Raw genomic sequence first — 21,016 nt, 5'->3', positions numbered from 1 at the left:
ATAGACACATATTCAATATTTTGCAAATTAATGAATGAATCCACATATTGAATCTGAAGTATCTTACACAAATCATTGGTACCTAATCTAAATATACTAATTCCATATTACATAAAGCCTTATTAACGGGGTCTGAGCTTGGTGAGTCTCCCCCCCTCCCTACAAATTAGTCGTAAGTTTATTTTCTCATCCACTGGTCCTCCCTCTAACTTAGTCAACTTATTAGCAATATAGCTGCCTGTTACTGTGTGTCAAGTTTATGGCCACTAGACTGTGAGTTCTCTGAAGACAGAACTGAGTCTTTCCATATTTGTTATCCTTTCCATACTATTAGTTAGAATATAATTTCTCCATCATATGGCTCAGCACATAGAAAGCATACGGAATGAAGCAATGGCTCAATGTGTTTTGTTGCCATGGTCACAGATCACCATAAAGAAACCGGTAGCCCGCAGGAACTGAACCTATAGTGTTGAATCAGTGACTACGATGCTCCTGGCCTCTGCCAATGGGTGGTAGGACTTCATCACCATCCCAGTCTTCTCTGCATCCCCGCCCCCCTGCAGTCAGTCCCTCACTTGTAACTTTGATTTCCTGTCCTCATATTTCTATCAAACTGTCTCTTCTCCAGATATAAAAATCTTTAAAACATAACCTATCTGACTTCCTGTTACTTCATTGAGGCCAGTAACTACCTATCTTTCTCTGCAAAGAAATGGAGGCTTTCCATGAGGGGCACTTGCATTTTTTTTTTAAGCTATAGAACTCTGGTATGTATGCCTAAAGAAATGGACACTGTAATTAAAATATAAAATGTTACTCAAATATTTCAAAACCTATTTTGTCTCTGAGATCTCAGGTAAATAAATGCTAATGTGTAAGGAAACACACACACACACACACACAGAGTTACTTCATAAATGCTGTAGCAGGAACTGTGTCCAATCACAGAAAAAAAAGAGACGGCAGTGTGCAACTTAAATGGGAAGGAAGAAAAAAGGCAAGAGAGGGGAAAAAGTATAATCATTGAAACTTTTAAAGACAGCAATTTAAGCAAATTGCCATATCTGCTTTTAGAAATGAAAGGGGAAGAAAAATGCTCATTTCTTTTGAAGGAAAATTGAGTAGGTCAATCGTCTCAATAACCACTAACAAAAGACTGGTTTGGGTGGTTAGGGAAGCTGCTCAGTAGCAGGTATTCATTGAATCTTGTAATAATTTCACTCACCACAAGCTGTGCAAGAGAACCAAGCACTGTGTAGAATGCAGCCTGCTAGGTAACACATCAGCAGCTGAGGTGGAAAAATAAAACCCGCAACCAAATATTTCTTGAGCTTTATCGTGTGATTATTTACTCCAAAGGCAGGAAGCTGTATATGGAGCCCATTGAAGGCACATGAGCAGGTGAGGTTTCAGAGTTTAAAAAGCACATAGAGTACACATGTAGTGTAGGGCTGAGACTGATTGACACCGGGGGAACCCACATTATTCAAGATGTGTCATCTTAGATGGTAGAGCGGTCATGAGTCCTTCAACTAGGGCTTCCGGGACCAGTTAAGCTTCCTGAATAATTGTTGAGCACCTACGGTATGTATGAATAATTACTTATTATTAGTAACCGGCATGGGGAGTATGAAGAGGAGAAAACATGCTTCCAGTCTATAAGGGAACTCTACCAAAACTGGTATCACCAAACAGACCAACCATCACACCACCCAGAAACAACTGAATAGTTAGAAAAATACTGTTCAAGCTAGACGGTGCTACAGGATAATTTACATAAATAATAGTGGAAGAAAGGAGAATTGAGGGAGCTCTTTGGAGAAGGTTTCCTGCAGAAGGTAAGAAATGGGGCCGTGGAACACAATGCAGATCCGAACACCGTTTTCTTGTTTCCTTAAATAGCTGCACAATTCAACAAGATCAATTAATAGTTAAAACGTGTAGATTTTAGGAAAAGGGGTTTTATTTCAATGTTATTTAATTTCATTTTAACTAATTAAGAGTGCCCAGGTGAAGGGAGGGGCAGAGAACCTCAGGCAGACTCTGTGTTGAGCACGTGGAGCCTGACGTGGGGCTCAATCTCACGATCCCAAGATCATGACGTGAGCAGAAATCAATAGTTGGATGCTCAACCAACTGAACCACCCAGGTGCCCCTTAAAGTTACTTTTAAAAATGGAATAATTCGAATTATCCACCAGAGCCTAAAGACAGCTTTATATAGAACACGAGCAGTCTGTATCAACTGGCTGATTTTTCTATTACCGTAAGTAAAATCTCACCTAATTTTTCCTTTGTAGAAAAGATGCTATGGTCTAACTCAAGAAGAGCTAGAGGTATAGCCACTTTGGAAAACAGCCTGGTAGTTCTTATAAAATTAAATGTAAAGTTGCTCTATGACTTAGGAATGTAAGTCCTAGGTGTTCACCGAGGAGAAGTGAAAATCTATGTCACACAAAGATTTATGCACAAATGTTCACGGTAGCTTTATTCATAAGAACCCCACACTGGAAATGATCCAAATGTCCATCAATGGATGAATGGATAAACAAATTGTGGTATTTTCCCACAATGAAATCATATTCAGCAACAAAAGAAACACGTTTTTGAGCCAAGCACCAACGTGGGTGCATCTCAAAATACTGTTTTTGAGATTTTATATATAAGAAGGCTGACACAAAAGACTACATTCTGTATAATTTCATTTACATGGAATTCTAGAAGAGAAATGATACCATTGTGACAGAAAGGGGATTGCCAGAGGCAGGGATGGTGTGTTGGGGGGGTGGCGGTGGCTGTATCGGGGCATGAGGCAACTTTTTAGGGTGATAGAAAAGTTCTCTATCTTAATTGAAGTGGTGATTGGGGGAGATACATATATTTGTCAAAGCTCATCAAACTATACACATAAAATAGGTGCATTTATTCATGTAAATTATACCTCAAGTTGATTAAAAATACAAACTAAAAAAAAAAAAAGAGGCAACATTCATACTTCAATATTGAAGTAAAGGCTCTGACATATTTCCCTCACTGAATCCTACTTTATTTCTTGATTTAGGGGACTGATCCACTGCACCTTTCAATACCACTAATGTCACATGTGATACGTGTCAATCTAACTTCAAGCAAACCCATCCTTCAGGGACCTGAGAGCTGAACAGGCCAAGGCTCACGGAAGGAGCTCTCCTTGGGGGGCTCTGCCGTCAGGTGCTGAGAAAACACAGAGTGGGGCACACTTCTCAGGGCTGCCCAAAGTCAAGGCCAGGGGTGCTGAGGTACTTCTGCTGGGCAGGATCCACCTGGACGTGTCCCTTACTTCCTAAGCCTCCTTGGATCTCGGTCACCAGCATTACGTCCCATTTCCCCTCATAATCCTCCTGAATAACCTACAGATCGTCCTTCTGAGGGGCCGAAAACTCACACACAGGCCTTCTTCACCCGGCGTCCCGTCTCTGGGGCCCCCCGTATGAAGCTCTGGGCCCCACCTCAACACGTGAAGGAAACCGGACGGTGGGAAACAACGTCTCCATCCTCTGGAGGTGGGCAAGCCTCGCCCTCCGCCCCCCCACTCGGCCTCGCTGGCTTCCCGTCCCGCGCCCTCCATCCGTCCATCTTGTCTACCTCGTATTAGGGTGACAATTATTTTTCTGACTTTCGCGGCATTTCCTGGCTTGTGCCTTTGTTCAAAACCTATGTCTCTTCCAGAGGATAACGCATGTGTCATTGTTCCTCGGGTGGCTTTCTCCCCTCTCTTTATTCGGGGAGCGGAGGAATGGATTCTCCTCAAAGAACGGAGATGAAAGGGGGAATTAGATGGAGACGAGAGAGCGTGGAATGGGAGAGGAAGGTGTCAATTAAAACAATGAACCCCACCGCATCCCCCTCTTGACAGGTGGGGTGAGTGGAGCTGACAGCCGTCGCATTAGCTGGCTTTGGTGGAACCCTCGTGCCTCGTGGTCCCCCGAGCTCCAAAGGAGTGATTCCAGGCCTAGCGGACACACTCACACATTTTCACTTGGTGTCCCGACGCCTCCCCCGCAGCTATTTCTAATAATGGTAATTATAATGATTTGAGGCTTAAGCAGGGCAATTCCGGCCTGAAGGCAGATTGTAATGAAGTAGTCAGGGTGAAGGGAAGGGAGGGGGCCGCCGTGGAAGGGGCCGGACGGGCCCTTTCAGGCCTTAACCAGCTTTGTCTAGTCAAGTGCAACCGGGGCAGCCTCGGCCGCGGGCCCCAAGTCGCAGCCCGCCCCGCAGGACAGTCAGAAACCGGTTTCTGCGGGGAAGGGGGATCGCTTACACCCGCAGACAGGCCGCGCTGGCTCCCGGGCAAACCGACAGCTCTGCGCGCGGCCACTCGCCCCGGGCGGTGGCTGGAGGCCCGCCTGCCCTGCCTGCCCTGCCCTGCCTGCCCTGCCCTGCCCAGCGCCTCCCCGGCCCGCCGCAGAGAACACTGTCTTGGAGCCTTGGCCGGAATCCAATTACTGCTGATATACATCTTCTCTGGACTCCAAATGGCTCTCTCTGCCATTGAAGGATACCCCGGAATGTTGAAAACTTGTCCTGATTGCAGAGTTAATGGTCATGTGGTCCCCGGCTCTGACGGAATGGCCTTAGGGGGAGCCTTGATGGGCCTCCCCAGTCATCAGGGCCACCCCACCTCTCCGCTCAGCCCTTATTAAAGCCATTCGTTCTGAAAGCTAAATGAGTCTGTTTCCTCTTCAAATGCTCGAAAACAATAGCAGCAGCCAGCGCTCCCGCTCCCGTAGAACAATGCCGGCTTAATCACCGTTCTCTTTCCTTCTCCCTCCTGCTCTTGGGCTCTCAGTAAGGCCTTAACTACCTCTCCGAGCTTCCGTACAAAGCGCGTATGAGCACACGCAGACGGGCACACGCGCATCCGTGCTATTTACAACAAATTTCCAAAGTGCAAAACACATGCACGTTCTAGATACGCAATAACGTACAGAATTTAATCCCACTATGTCTAGATCAAGCATATCTCTGCATGTTTATTTGTGGCCTCTCTAAGCAATCCATAAATTCTTACGCAGCCAAGTGTTGAATGAATCCGGGAATCTAAACACTTTATTTTGCAGAAGGAATTATCTGTTTTTTCAAATGATCGTGGCGTTGCAAATACGGCATGTACTTACATTGTGATTGGAATAGAGATGAGCTAAAGCTACGGTGTGTATATACATAGCTCATGCAATATAGTGTAAATAATTGCATAAAACATAATGAAACAAATTAAGCATTTAAATTAAATTTTAACTGGAAATGAATACTTTTCTAATAGCATTAATGAATTATAGAAGCATTTAGAAGGTTCTCTGTTTCACTTTTCACCTAATTTCCATAGTTCTTGCTATGCAGCTCAGAAAATAATGCCATGATATTATCTCTTTATTCAACGTTTCCTTAGTTCAGAGATTTTCCTAACGTAATTGGTTTCATTGGCAAAAAAGGCAGCCCCACAAAGATTCCCTCTCCAGATCACAGTACCATCCAATAGAGCTTTATCTTTCCCATTCTTCAACCTTTACATGCAGTCCAGGCACCTAAGTAAATACTGCCACAAAGAGGAAAAATGTTCAATATGTCAAACTTTATTTGTTACTCTTGGTAATGGTGTATTATGAGTTTTATCACACTATATAATTCACTAGTACAGGTAATTTAACACCACGTTATTCTCAGGGCCTAGTACTGTGTGTGACATACAACAGGCATTCAAAAAGTATTTGTTAAGTTGACGCCTTATATGATAGTCATATCACATAACGGGAAAAAGCTACCCAATCCCTAAACTTCAAGAATCAGTACATGGTGGGTCATGGCAAACACATCATCTGATGGTGATGGTGTGCAAAACAAACAAAATCGCATTAAAAGAGAAATTCAAATCACGAAGTTGATTATTCAGACAAGAAATAATAGGATGTATTTAAGTAATTTAGCACGGCAGTTTTTCTATTTTTTGGATTTTAAGCATGCAAATGAGTTGCCCACTGAAGTTGATTTTGGTCCATTATGTACAAGAGATGTTTCCTTCAAACCATCGCTGGTAATCGGGACCTACAATACTATACTTCTTACAACTAAATTCCAGGAAAAAAATGAAAAAGGAGATAACTTCAAAATATAGAGCACTAGCATCTGATTATTAGTGCTGTACATCAAGTGCACGCCCACTAAAATCTCATGCAGCTGAATGTCCTTTAAAATCACAATCTGCAGGCCCGCCGCTGGGCCAGAATTCAAAGGCTTTCTGCAGAGATTTGAAAAATGGCAACAAATGAAAGTATCTGCATCTTTAGTTCAGCATCCTTGGCTGTGGAGTATGTAGATTCACTTTCACCTGAGAATCCTCTACAAGAACCATTTAACAATGCTTGGAAAAATATGTTGAATTATACAAAGTTCCAGATTGGAACATGGGGATCCTTGATAGTTCATGAGGTTCTTTATTTCTTGTTCTGTTTACCTGGATTTTTGTTTCAATTTATACCTTTCATGAAAAAGTATAAAATTCAAAAGGATAAACCAGAAACATGGGAAAACCAATGGGAATGTTTTAAAATACTTCTCTTTAATCACTTGTGTATCCAGCTTCCTTTGATCTGTGGAACTTATTATCTTACAGAGTATTTTAATATACCTTATGATTGGGAAAGAATGCCAAGATGCTATATGCTTTTGGCAAGATTCTTTGGCTGTGCGGTGATTGAGGATACCTGGCACTATTTCTTGCATAGGCTCTTACATCACAAAAGAATATATAAATATATTCATAAAGTTCATCATGAGTTTCAGGCTCCATTTGGAATGGAAGCTGAATATGCACATCCTTTGGAAACTCTGATTTTTGGAACTGGATTTTTCATTGGAATCATGCTTTTATGTGATCATGTCATTCTCCTTTGGGCATAGGTGACCATTCGTTTGATAGGATGTCCATAGTGGCTATGACATTCCTCTGAACCCTTTAAATCTGATCCCTTTCTATGCTGGTTCTCGTCATCATGATTTCCACCATGTGAACTTCATCGGAAACTATGCTTCCACATTTACATGGTGGGATAGAATTTTCGGAACAGACTCTCAGTTTACTGCCAATAATGAAAAGATGAAGAAGATTGAGAAAAAGATTCAATACATATCTCATTAAACCATCCTGAAAACACACATCTTTCCTGAATTGAAGCAAATAGCGAATGTTGCTTCTGCGAATAGTTAACATTGCTTCTGCGGAGCAGAAATAAACATGGGTGTTGGCTGCTAAGTGATACAAAGAACATTAACAACCTGTAATTATCTTCCCAGTGGAAACTTTTTCCACTTTACATAAATGTTCTGTATGTGTAGAAATAAGTAAATATATAATGAAGTATGATTTTCATGAGGAAGTTGTAAAGGCCATGTTGCTAACCTTAAAGAAAGGTTTTAAGTAATGGAAGAAGTATCAATCTGTGTCTTTCCCCCAGTGACACCATAGGCCTGAAGTTAAAATTGGTCTCTAAAATCTAGTAAATATATAGTGGCCATTTCAGTATCTCTTATCAGGGTGTTGGCCTCATATTGAACTAAACAGTTTCTAGAATTTGCCTAAACATCAAAGTATCGTGGGTTGAACCATATCAATCGACAGTGAGAGTGAGGCTGCCAAATCAGGAACAGCCCGCCCCAAGAACTTCCACTCTTGTCCTGAGCTGACTGGTTTTGGGTGATTCTCCTTTGAGAAGTCCTTTTGGATTGCAATGTACTACTGGTATCTATAAATTAAAGGCATTTCCGAATTGCTGTAAATGGAATATTTTAGTCTAAAGGTTTTTGGGTTACTTGAAATTTTTTTTAAAAATTGAGCTTTATTTCTGCTCTTTACCCTTTCATTTTTGTATATCAAGTTTTCATTATACTTAAAACTGTATCTTGAAACATTGTGAACTGACTTGCTGTATTTGTACTTTAAACTATTGAAATAAATGTGATTTTGTCTGAAAAAAATCACAATCTGCAAACGCATGGAGGAAAATACAAGTGCATATACATAACGAACCCACACCTACACAACACAGCAACATACAGTATGTAAGGACACGCATGTGCACAATAAAGCCCAGCAATCCATTTGTCAATGCGTCAACTAAAGAAAAAAATGAGTAGAATATTTCTGTGGACATAGCAAGAAACACAAAAAAGGGTCTATTTTTTAAAGTGACTTGCTGTATTTGTATAAAAGTTTTTAATTGTATAAAAGTTTAATTGCTTTAATTGATTAAGAGGTTTAATTAAGATTTAAAAATATTTCATAAAAGTTAAAATTTCTCTTATAATTATAATTATAAAGCTGTTTAATAGTTTTCCTTTTCTAATTTATTGAGAAATTAATTGGATAGAGTAAAAAAATTAGTTTCAATGTTTCTTCAGCCCTCAATTAAAGTTCCTTTTATGTTTTGGCAGTTCCCTTCTGTCAGATTCAAGACGACCTTACTTATGAACAAGGAGGTTACTTTTTTATAAACATATGGTAGTGCATATCCCAGTATTCTTTTTCTGCACCAATAATCAATGCATCTTTTGGAATTGCACAATCAGGAAAGATCTCTGAACCCGACTTTGAAATGATTCTAGTCCTAGGATTTTCTTAGATGACATGAAGACCCGCCTCACCGCAACAGAAATATCCTCCTGTGTAAGAAGAAAGGTGGTAGTGGGAATAAGACTCTCAAAAGTTGCCCTGCTAGGCACCCAAAGGTGCACAGGACCCAGGGTTCCACACAGTCCAGCAAGCAGGAGGCACCACTGCGTTAATAGTGGTACTCCCCTTGTGAGATACAAGAGTGAATGAGACACATGGCCTGGGACCCTAAGCCCAGAGTTCTTAGGCCACTTGGTGAGTCATAAACACCCTGAGGTTGATGGGGTCACCCAACAAGTAGATAGAATGAGGTCCATCTGTAGCCCATCTGAGGTTAGAACTCTATGGGAATATCAATATCTAAGGGTCTAATGGAGATAGAGAAGCCCATTAAAGGGAACAAAATCATTCAGAATCATCAAGGCCAAGGGAGTACAGCTTTTGAGAAGAGGTCATGAAGAAAAGTGTTAAAAAAAAAAAAAAAGAAAAGTGTTAAACACAGCAACGACAGAGGTCCAATAAGATGAAGACTGTAAATTACACATTACATTCAAGCAGCTGTGTGGCTTTGGTGACATTATCTAGAACAGTCTAAGGACGGGGCAAAGGAAGACCATGATAGGCCGAGAAAGATCAGAGGCGGATTTCTGTCGTCAAGCATTGGAATGACAGGAGGAAGGGAAAGACTGACTGTGTAGTTACAGAAGGACAGAGCCACAGAAAGGTTCCTGGAGGTTACAAAGGACTTGAGAATGCCCACGAACACACAGAAGACAAACAGAACCACAGATAAAGCCAAGGACCAGAAGAGAGAAGAGACTAGCATAAGGGACACAGGGAGAAGAGTCACCTTCATATAAGAAAGGGAATACCTCTCGGAGGAAGAAGAAGAGGAAGGTGGAATATGGATCTGTCTGGAGATAACGCGGGGGGAGATTAAGGGATTCTGAGATCAAAGGGTTCAATTTTCTTCATGAACTAGAACCTAGTGCCATCTGCCAGGAGGAGGCCGCATTCAGCGTTAAGAAGGGAATCTGTTTTAACAGTCACTAGGGCAACCTGCTTCTCTGTAAGGCGTGGAAGTGTTAACTGGCAGAGCTGAGAGCCCAGGCGAAGTTGGGGAACAAGTATTTGGGGTGTCACTAATCTCCCATTGGACGGACTGGGTGCCTGCAGGATGCTTAACCATTTCTTTATCCGCTTCTCGCTACAGAAACCGGCCCATGTGTTAAGAAGGGAAGGTAGAACTTAGAAAGAATGGATGACCTGGTGCCGATTGAGAGCCCCTTCTTTTCTTTTTGCTCCAAATTACCTACGGTGAACATCTCCGATGCCTCAGCACCGATATGGAATTTGGCTTCTTTATCAGCTCACAAAGCCAACAGTGTAATAAGAGAAAAAGAAGACAAGGCTGGCTCCCACATCCGCCGGGAAGGCTGGTGCTTTGCGCATCTCTTTGCGGGTTGACCAGGCCCTCTCCCCAACATCAGCCCTGTCCTTCTGGTGGCCCACTGTGTAGGGAAGGGCCTGGTAGTTGATGCCCTGTGAGGGCCTGAGCGCTGACCCTTCCCGCACCTCTGGCCCTCCCGTCCCGCTGGCGAGGCTGGAAGGTCAGGAAGATTTGTGGCAGCAGGGGCCCAGGCGCCATCCACAGACCTGCAGAGCGCACGCAGGCCGCCAAGCCGTGCTCACTTCTGTGGCAGACTTCATAAGGCTCCGCTCTTTGACTGGCGTTGAGTTTATGTGAAAGTAATTAACAGTAATTAATCCTTAATTACAGTAATTAGCCAAGTCGCAGTAAATTAAACCACATCTGGAGCAGATGAGGGCTTCCGAATGGGAGGCAAAGAGAGGCGACAATCGGGAGATGCTGAATTCATCTGACAGCATCTGATTAAGCCTACCTGTTGCTGGCGGCCTCATTTGCATGTTGTTTTTGTTTGCATTTCCCAGTAACCCTTTCAACGGCTTTCATGGTGTGGACCTCTTGGTCCCTGCTTAACTACCAGTTAGGCAGCCCTGCTGCCATGAGGCCAGGGAGTCCCTTCCAATCCAGCAGGGCGGTTGGGTTTGCCTGGGCTTTATTTATATGTTTCCCCCCCCTCCCTCCGAACAAACAAAAATATAAATAGCAGGGACCTCATCAAGTGACAGGCTGAAATCAGAGGGGAAGCCAAGCGAGATTTTTTTTTTTTGGCTGATGAAAAGGGAAGATGATATGAGCCATTAACATGTCTGATGGGGGAGGAATGCAAAGAGTAGGAGGAAGGCAAAAGACACTTGGAAAATAGGTCAAGTGGGTCATCGCTGGTAAAGATGTTTCTAGAACCTACAGAGAGGGAGTCGGTCTCCAGAAGACCTATTGCCCATACGTCAGAGACACAGACATATGTGTACAAGTGCATGCATGTGCACATACACGCACTGCATTGGCAAAAACACACCAGAGTCTTTGACTTTTCTGACCTCATTCCGATGAGCACTACCCATCCATCCATTATGTTTTTCCACATTTAAACAAAAGAGTAGACTCTAAGTTCCACCATCCAGAGATCGGTGTTGACAAATATGAAAAGGAGAGAAAATATGGCAAAAATGTTGCAATAAATGGTCATTCTAGTTGCTTCTTTAATGCCAAGGGGGAAGAGCCAGTTGAGTTCATTTAATTTTGTCCCCTATCGCTGCCCTCGACTTGACCACGCTTATGCAAAAGCAGTGCATTTTCTGCAAAATGAATCGTGGAGTCTGAAGTGCCAGGTTGTTCAGATCCCATTTTAGCTGTGGCAGCTCAACTGAGGAGCCCAGGGAGGGCCAGAGATCCCTTTCTACAGTAAAATATTTCACGGGGAGATGGGATTGAACCTTTTCCAAAAGGCAGGAGAAGGCTGAGGGAAAAGGGGAGAGGAGAGAATCACCTCCTTCCCCCAAAGATTACGCCTAACTAGGTGATAAGATCCAGGATGAAACAATGACACTATTCCACCCTATTAATGGAGAGGTCCCAGGACACACACTCCATACTATTGGGGTGGGCACTAGAGAGGTCAGGACACCCACATCCTGACTTCTGCTGCACAACTGTCATTGCTAGGCCACAGCCAACAAGGTGTGTCAGTGCTCTAGCATGGGGATGTCTCTGTCCTTCCTCATTGATGCCATCAACTCTGGGACAAATATTCAAGGTTATGTCCATGGAGAGGAGCAAAACCAACCAACGAGAAATGGATTCACAGACTCCATGCTCTAACCAGCTGATAGACCCGCCATTCCTACCCTCCTACAAACCCAGCTCGGCCTCTCCTTCCCTCACAGGGATGTACGTGGATGTGTCTTTAGAGGTCCTGAAGCCCTCCGGGTGTATCCCAACAATACTAGAGAGCTGCTGCTTCCCAGATGTGCAACATGAGGCGAGTCAGAAACTAAGTCTATTTCTAAGTGTGCAAAGTGAAGGGTACTGATGGCACCCACATCATCACGTAATTGACAGGATTAAGTGAGGGAATGGTGTGAACTGTGGGCCACGGTACCCGGGGCACAGAGACTTTTTGGTGATAGTTACTTCTTTCTTTCTTCCTTCCTTTCTGAGAGAGAGAGAGTACATATGAGCGAGGGGTTCGGGGAGGGACAGAGGGAGAGGAAGACGGAGAAGAGAATCCTAAGTGTGGAGCCCAACGCACAGTTCGATCTCACAACCCTGAGATCATGACCTGAGCTGAAATCAATAGACCCCTAACCAACTGAGCCATCCAGGAGCCCCTGCTTCTTCTATTCTTATTATTATTACCATCAGTCCTTTGCTTATTACACTTATCTGAGAAGCAGCACAGACTCCCGAGCCAGACTGCCTGCCTACATTAACTAAATATGCCACTTACGAGCTGTGTGACCTCAGATATGTTAGTTAACTTCTCTGGACCTTAGGTTCTCTAACTGTAAAAGGGGGATAATATTTATACCTACTTCCTCTGCTTCTTTAAAATAAATTGCCTGAAAAGCACTGAGAATCACCCCAGTCATATAGTAACTGCTATATGAATGCTGCCTATAATTAGAAATATTAATTATTTATATATACAAACATCTATAAAGACATACATATAGACCTAGAACACATGCACACACATATATGCAATTCCTTGAACTCTCTACATCCATGTTAAAAGCATTTATTTTTTAATTTTTATGTATTTTTAAACATTATTTATTTATTTGAGAGAGAGAGGGAGAAGCAGGCTTCCTGCTGGGCAGGGAGCCTGACATGGAGCTCGATCCCAGGACCCTGGGATCATGACTGGACCTGAAGGCAAAGGTTTAACTGACTGAGCCACCCAGGTGCTCCCATAGTAAAAACATTTATATTAACTTGCGAAACCCTAGAAAGCAGGCCCAATCTATTGCTACCCTCAGAGATGAAGATACAAATATAAGTACGTGGATAAATGTCTTCAGTAGGACCCTAACCACTACATAGTGAGTGAATCTATCAGTAGGACATCATTCAGGGAAAATTCACTTTGAACCAACAAAGGTACTCCAATCATTTGGAGCAGATGGCTCAAATTTATTTCCTACTTACCGTGAGAATTCAATCACATATTTTAGTTTTGCTTTGGTAAACCTCCAAGGTCAGTTACCTAATATTCCTGGACGCTGCCTTGAAAATTCTGCCTTCTGGAAAAGGCATGTTCCCCATCTTTGTTCAGATGTCCTAGCAAACGTACTACAGGGAGAAGCGGCGGTCACAAGCTGAGTGGAGACGAGTATGAATGCCTAACACGGGGCCGAGGAGCCTACCAGCAGTAACCCTACAATTATCTTGTGGTTTCCTAGAAGTTATAATGAGCTGACCCATTTGGCGTATCAAATTCCTCCTGACTGGTTTTGTAGTTCTCACCCATGCAGAGACATGGCTCTGTGAAGAAAAATAACAGGCCATTTAAGCTGAAATATGTTGCAGTGGGTGGAGAGAATATTGGGAAAGAGATGCATCCTGCAGTTAAAAATTACTCAGTGACTCTCAACTGGTTTGTAAAGTTAAAAACCAGAGGCCCTGAGCAAAAAATATGCATTTTTGAGAAAACAAACAAATCTGTAGCTGAGAGGCGGTCCCTCCTTCTGTTGAGTGAAGTAGGTTTAGTTAACATTAATATCTGTATTTTCTGCATCTCCCCAAATTTCATTATTCAGGCCATGTCTAAACCCAGGATAGGTTATAATTCTGAATAATGGGCTATCTGCTGCCTGTGGGGAAATACTATAATGATAATAAATAATTTCTGAAAATTATGAATTCCTTCTCTGCTTTTGGCTCCATTTTGGAAAATAGATAAATTCTTGGTTTGCCCACGAAATGGAAACGCTGCATGTGGGCTCCTTGCTCGCGTCTCCAAGAACCACAGCCTGAAACGGTTCACCAATCTTAGAGTCACCCCCATTCTCACCAGAATGCGTAGGGGTGAGCCATCTCCACTTTTTGTTCATTGGTTTCTCTTCTCATACCCTCCACAGAGGATGATGGGGGGAAGGCACAAATGCTGACAAACCCCACTGGAAACACCAATGAGGTAAAAGCCTCCCTCTCGGATGAGGGACAGGTGATTTTTCCCACTTGTCCCTTACAGGTGCAGTACTAACTGCTAACTTAGAAGTTTGAGCAAAACCCTCCGGGGTTCAAATGAAAGGAAGCCAACATACCATGACCTATAACCAAATTCTAGCCACTAACCAAAGGCTGTGTCTGTAACACTGAATCAATCTCTAAATCTCAGTAATAAAAACCAATCACAATCATGTGAGTGGATGCGGCAGGCCAGAAGACCCACCCAAGAGCTACCACCACCTGCTCAGATGCACTAAATGAAGGTAATTTGCCCTTTTTACTTTTAAAAGTATGTTAGTTCTTGAAAAGTGCACTTTATTAAAATGGACTGTATAGGAATTGTATTACTTGGAATTATAACCAAATGGAGTTTTATTAACGTGACATAGTGAGTACCAAAGAAAAGTGCACATGCACAGTCCCTGACTTCCAGAATCTTCCAAAGGAAACCAACAGAAATTGCAGGTTCTCTGAGATGGTAAGATGGATATGAAGGCCATACATTAAACAAATACATAAATTAAATAAGTTAATCACTGAATTTCATTACATATTCATTATGCGCATGCCAAGGGGCAAGTGCAGTAACTCACCCTGGAGTTGCTAAAGGGTCAGAATATTTATTCCTAGGGGTTTCTAGCTTCATAAACCCTAAGCCCAGCATTAAGCTTTAGCAAAACTGTAATGCTATGCTGCATGGCTCGGGCACCTGACCAAACTGAAGTGATCAAAGAGAGTAGCTGGAGGGAACCCAAAAAACCAAGGGGAAGGTTTTTTTCCTCCTGCATTACAGAAGAACAAGAGAGGCTCTTGGAGAAAGCTGATGCTAAGATGGAAGTGGAGCCCCAACTCAGCGCCTATCCCAAGGGATGCCGACGATGTCACTGCCCTCAAGACGTGTCTCAGTTTCTTCCATTACAAAAAATGCACTGTCAGCCCCACACAAATACTGCTATAAAGTCATGAACTAAGGACCACCACGAAGAATTATTTCACCATGGGAGATGCATGGGATGCTTTTACCAGTAGAGCATTATTTTGTCATTACAGGTTTTAGGAAGTACTCTCTTCCTAAAAGACTTCCTAAAGACCATTTTTATACTCCATAGACCTCCATTTCATACTCAATAGACTTCAAACATAGTGCTAATTCAATGATGAAGTGAATGCCCATGCTCACAATTTTATATAATTCCTGGAAGTGGCTTCAATATGCACCTATTCATATACCCAGATGTGACCAGGTTTTGTTTTGTTTTATTGGGTTTTGTTGTTGTTGTTTGGAGTTTTCTTTTCCTTTTTTTTTTTTTTTTTTGGTTAATTCATTGGTTCTAGCCATATTCATGGATGAATGCCACCTGGTTAATTAAACTGATCCTACGGCAATCGAGCTTAATTACTGTTTGCATGGCTAGAATAACTGGGCTGGCAGGGTCACTGTCCAGTTATTCAGGTGACATACATGTAGACTAAGCATCATCCTTTCCATTCTCTCTACACCAAGCTCACAGCAAAAAAAAAAAAAAAAAAAAAAAAAGACGTCAGCCTCTGCAAACCGTAATCAACATATTCAAATCAGCAAGATCCCAGTCCCTGGAGGAGGCAGCTATGGGTCCACCGAAATGTTTGTATGTAAAGACAGAGATTACAAGTAAATATTGTGATCATTCCATATTTTCATCTTGTCAAAAACAGATTCCACTTTTAATGCTAAAAGGGCCATACAAGAATCCAGGTAGTATAACACTTTTCCAGCAAGATGGCATCCAATTGGGCAGCCCGGGTGGCTCAGCGGTTTAGCGCCTCCTTCAGCCCAGGGCCTGATCCTGGGGACCTGGGATCGAGTCCCACGTCGGGCTCCCTGCATGGAGCCTGCTTCTCCATCTGCCTGTGTCTCTGTCTCTGTCTCTCTCTCTCTCTCTCTCTCTCTCTCTCCCTGTCTCTGTCTCTCATGAATAAATAAATAAATAATTTAAAAAAAACTTAAAAAAAAAAAGATGGCATCCAATCACTCAGGGCAGACAAAAATTTTCAACCAAACAAGAGAGTAGGAAATTCCAGATGTGCTTAGGTGGTTACATTTCATTTCCAAATCCTCTAGGTGGTTGTCAAAAGCTCCCTCTACCAACTGAAGAGCAAGACAAAGCAAATTCCATCATGGTGCCAAGCACTCTAGATGTCTTGAGCAAGTCACCTTCATTCTCTGTCTTGGCTTTCTTACAAAAAATGATGGATAGCTACTTCACAGTCAGGATTTACTTGTGTAGGCAAAACGCTTGGAAGATAGGAAGCCAGGCATATTACAGGACCATTATTTTGGCCCCCAAATGAATTCGTTATGTGTTGGGCCTCAGATGTTTCTGATTTGCACCTTAGTCGGAGAGTGTGAGACAGGCAATGGCTTATGGGTTGCTGGGAGCGAGCTAGAACTTTGAGATGTGTTTACAGGGAATCAGCCCGTCTGGCAAAGCATCAGTGGCTGAGAAGTTAGTTACCTGTGGGAAAGCAGAAAGGTGTACAGAAGTTGAGGCCACAGAAGCGAAGGCCCGTTAGGAGAAGCACGCGGATCAAGACACAGTAAAGAGAATTGATGTTGTCTGTGAGGCCCTGGGTACCCACGGAGATTTCCCACCGGTACAACTCCCTCCCGGTGTTCCCGGCGAAGTGCGTGAGCACAGAGGCAGACCGAGCAAGCCTCTCTAGGAGGGACAAATAAACATCCTGAAGACTCAAGAATGTGAAGTCAACGGAGCCTCAACGCAACCCAAACCTTTGGGGGTTTATGCGTTATTAGTTTGTATCACGGCTTCCAATCATTTGTCCCTTTAGAACAAGAACTCTCAAAGACCTGACAAAGAGGAACGGACACTTGCACTTCCCCATTTTGCTTTCTCACTCTCTGCAAGCCTCCACTGGGAAAAGGAGATGCCATGCTTAGGAGGCTGAAACACCAGAAGGGATTTTCTAATGAAAAGCACAACCCAGAGGTCCCTCTCTCACTAGATAGAGCACCAGAGCATTTGTCTTTCGAAGCTGAGGAGGACCAGTGTGGGCATCCCCTACAGATACAATAGAGGGATCCCAATCAACGTCTGCAGAAGACAGGCAAAATGCCCGACAAGTGATGTCAACACACCAGTGATAAGCAGAACCCCTGCCTCTTACACCTAGAGAGACAACAAAGACAAACATGAGAGTTGCTTGAAAGTAGCAGGCAGGAAAGGCAGAGAAATTCAGACGCGGACAGACCAGTCCCCGTCCCTGGATGAGGCACTTGGGCTCCTCTCCCTTCCTTCTTTGTGGGCTAGGAATGGCACCAAGAACAGCTTTTCAAGCTATGGCCAGGCCAGGGGCCCGTGCAAGAGAAAAAAAAAAACCAGGATGCTAGATGGGAAACACATCATTGCGGCTGTCTAGGGAAGGTCATTCGCATTTGCTGTGCGAGTGTCCGCCTGTGTGTGTGAGAGACAGCACTCACGAGGCGGAAATATAAGACACTGGAAGCTCAATAAAATGCCTAAATTTCTGGATTTGATTTACGTCCTGGTGACCTGTACAAAAGAGTGGAATTTCTGGGGCACTTGGGTGGCTCAGGAGGATAAGCATTTGCCTGCAGCTCAAGTCATGATTCCGGGGTCCTGGGATCGAGCCCCACATTGGGCTCCCTGCTCAGCGGGGAGTCTGCTTCTCCCTCTCCTCCTTGCTCATGCTCTCTGTCACTATCTCTGCCTCTCTCTCAAATACATAAATAAAATCTTAAAAAAAATGGTGGTAGGGGGGTTTTGATGGAGCTTTCAACGGACCCCCGCCACAAGGATACACAACCCCGTAACGACCGACAGTCTCATTTCCAGTTGGAGTAAGATCCTTTCAGGGCCTGGGAAAGGGGACTCAAAACCAACTAAAATGCTTAGTTGGAGCTTCTAGGATTAGTTCACATTTTAGGTGAAAGCACCGTCCTTCCGGTAAGCATGGGCGTGCAGGTGGACAGACCGACAGGCCGGCGACCCCTAACCCGCACGCCGATTGACACGATCTGGGGACAGAAGCCAAGCTCGGTAAACACTCCCCACACTTCAGCTCCTTCCAGGCTGTGGGTGCTGGCCCTTCTTCTCATCTGCATGGTTCAAATTAATTATACACTTTAATTTCATGAATTATTAATTTGATTCTGACTCGGCAGCTTATGATTATCCAGCGCTACAGACTATACAATTCCAGCTTCATTAAAACATCACCAGCTGCCTGAGAGACAGACATTAAGTAGGGGAGAGCAATAATAAAATTAAGCTTCCGGCGCATAGCAACAGAGTCTTCTTCTCCAGCCGCAGGCAGCGCAGGGCTCTGCGGCCTGGCTGGCCCGGGCAGAGGGGGAAAAAGTCCTTGCAGACAAGTCCACGCCCTTCTCAGAATGTGCTTCTTGGCCTTCCACCACGCACACAACTTCAGACGGTCAGATGGCATGATGGGGAGAAGGGGGGGTGTTCATATGTCGATCTCTCCCCTCCAGCCCCTTCCATTTGCCCACCACCCACGCCGGTCCCACATTAACTCTTTGGGAGCTGCCAATGCTCCGAGCGCAGCCAGTCTGGCCGCCACCCAGCGTCTGCCCAGGCCAGAGCAGTGCAGAAGCCTCTACGGAGCCCTGCCTCCGTCCTCCCTCTCCTTGGCTCTTTGGGTTTCAGGAGAGGCAGTAGGATGATTGGAAAGGGACTGGGTTTTAGTGGCGGCTTGGAATTTGCCCAATCCAGCCAGTTACTGCACCATTCACAGATCGCATGTGCACAATGCCTCGTCTAGGGGCCTGGCGCCTGTCAAGTACTCAGTCGGTGCAAATTCCTTATTCCGTGTTCACATTTACAAAACGAGGGAAATGAGGTCATCATCTCTCAGGTTCCCAGCAATGCTGATTTCTGTACCTCCATGTGGAAGATGTGCTGTTCTTACAAACCTCACGATGCGGAGCCAGAGTTGATAACTCTTTCCCAGAAATTCTGTGTTTCCTTTTCACAGGGAGCATTAAAAAAAAAGAATCACATAGATATCACTCAATGAGGTCACTGCCATAGGTTTGAGCTGTATCCTCCTGGAAAAACCCTACGCAGTTACTCCTCAAAAAGAAGTCCTAGGTCGACGGTCATACCCTTCTTCAAAGAATCCGAGAAACCACTGGCTGCAAAGACTACGGCCCAGCTCAGCCAGCATTATGGGAGTCAATGGGAGAAGAAGGAGAGACAGAGAAAGAGGGAGAGATCCAAGCCCAGTATTTTCCTTCCACCTCGTATACAAAAAGCCCGGTTAAGAATGCAGAACCCTCTGTGGATTAATACACTCTTTCAGATGAATAAAACCGCAGCACTCCCTCCCAGCAACATCGTGGCAAAGCAATTTGTAGGAGGAAAAGGTTGGAATTTAGACATTCCCTTTAGCTGCTTCAGAAATCTAAGGACCTCGAACCCTGTGGGATTTGCAATCGATGGAATTAATTAAGGGAGATGCCCAACACTCTCCACTAAGTCATCAGCAGGTACAGTAGACCTGAAAGTCTATAAAGAAAAATGGAACGGGGTGACATTGAAGGAGGCAGTAAGGATTAAAAAATGAGCATCCAACGGGGAAAGGCACACGCCCATTGATCGCGGCGTAAGAGATTAAGGCTTCAGTGAGCGGCAAGATGATCCCGTAGCAGAAATGGTTACAGAGCACGAGCATAAGCCCTGCAGATACGTATAATCAGTGACAGCCAGGCAGCGCCACACAGGGGACCACCCGCCGGGGAGCCTCGCGCTGAGGGTCAGTCCAGGGGTAAGATGCAAAACTGGGCCTGAGACATTAGGGTTTTAAAGGATAGGGTACCGCCTCCCACCATGTTGTGACCTATTGACAGTCTATTTCCTTCACTGACATGGAAGCTCCGTGAGGGCAAGGGTTTGTTTGCCTGTTTCATTCACACTGTATCCCTAGTGTCTAGGATACAGCCTGTCGCTAAAAGACGCTCCACAGGGGGCCTGGGTGGCTCAGTCGGTTAAGTGGCCTTTGGTTCAGGTCGTGATCCCAGGGTCCTGGGATCCAGGCCCATGTCGGGTTCCCTGCTCCATGGGGAGTCTGCTTCTCCCCTTCCTATTGCCTGTTGCTTCCCCTGCTTGTGCTCTCTCTCTCTCTCTCAAAAAAAAAAAAAGAATAGAATCTTAAAAAAAAAAAAAAAAGATGCTCCATAAAGTTCTGTTAAATGAACAGATAGATGAACAAACAAATAAAACATTCTAAAAGAAAATACGCACCCTGGCTAATCCCCAGATGGGGTTCCCCATTTTCCTAGGGTAGCCTGGCAGGGAAAGGGGAACCACAGGGAGCTACTAATGAGAAATCAAACACAGCTGACCTGTGAACAGCGTGGGTTTGAACTGCGCAGGTCCCCTTATCCACAGAATTTTTTTTTACAGTAGGATATTCTCTTTTTTACGATTTTCTTAATAACTTCCTTTAATTCGCTTCATCCTAAGAATACAGCGTGTAACACCTGTAACATACGAAGTATGTGTTCATCAACTACTCGTGTAATCGGTAAGGTCTCAGGTCAACGGGAAGCTGTTACGTTTTGGGGGAGACAAAAATTATACGTGGATTTTCCACAGTGCAGGGGGTTGGTGCCCCCAATCCCCGCTCAGTCCAACGGTCAACCGCAAAAAGGTCAGTGCTCTTACCTGGGGATCATTAGGGAACCTTTAGTAAATTGCTCTTTCAGGCCAATGACAGCAAACGGAAAAG

The 21,016-nt window shown here is 44.0% G+C and overlaps 1 protein-coding gene and 1 pseudogene across 3 annotated transcripts in view; one reads left to right on the top strand and one right to left on the bottom strand.

Moving 5' to 3' along the window:
- The window catches only part of PBX1 (PBX homeobox 1), a 292,213-nt gene that overhangs the window by 111,600 nt on the left and 159,597 nt on the right, over positions 1-21,016 (bottom strand). The gene's annotated exons all lie outside the window — the stretch shown is intronic.
- Positions 6,297-7,179, top strand: LOC129515287 (methylsterol monooxygenase 1-like; annotated as a pseudogene).

Source organism: Nyctereutes procyonoides, unplaced genomic scaffold (genome assembly GCF_905146905.1).
Source record: "Nyctereutes procyonoides isolate TBG_1078 unplaced genomic scaffold, NYPRO_anot_genome, whole genome shotgun sequence".
Taxonomy (NCBI): domain Eukaryota; kingdom Metazoa; phylum Chordata; class Mammalia; order Carnivora; family Canidae; genus Nyctereutes; species Nyctereutes procyonoides.
This window is presented reverse-complemented; position numbering and strand designations above follow the sequence as displayed.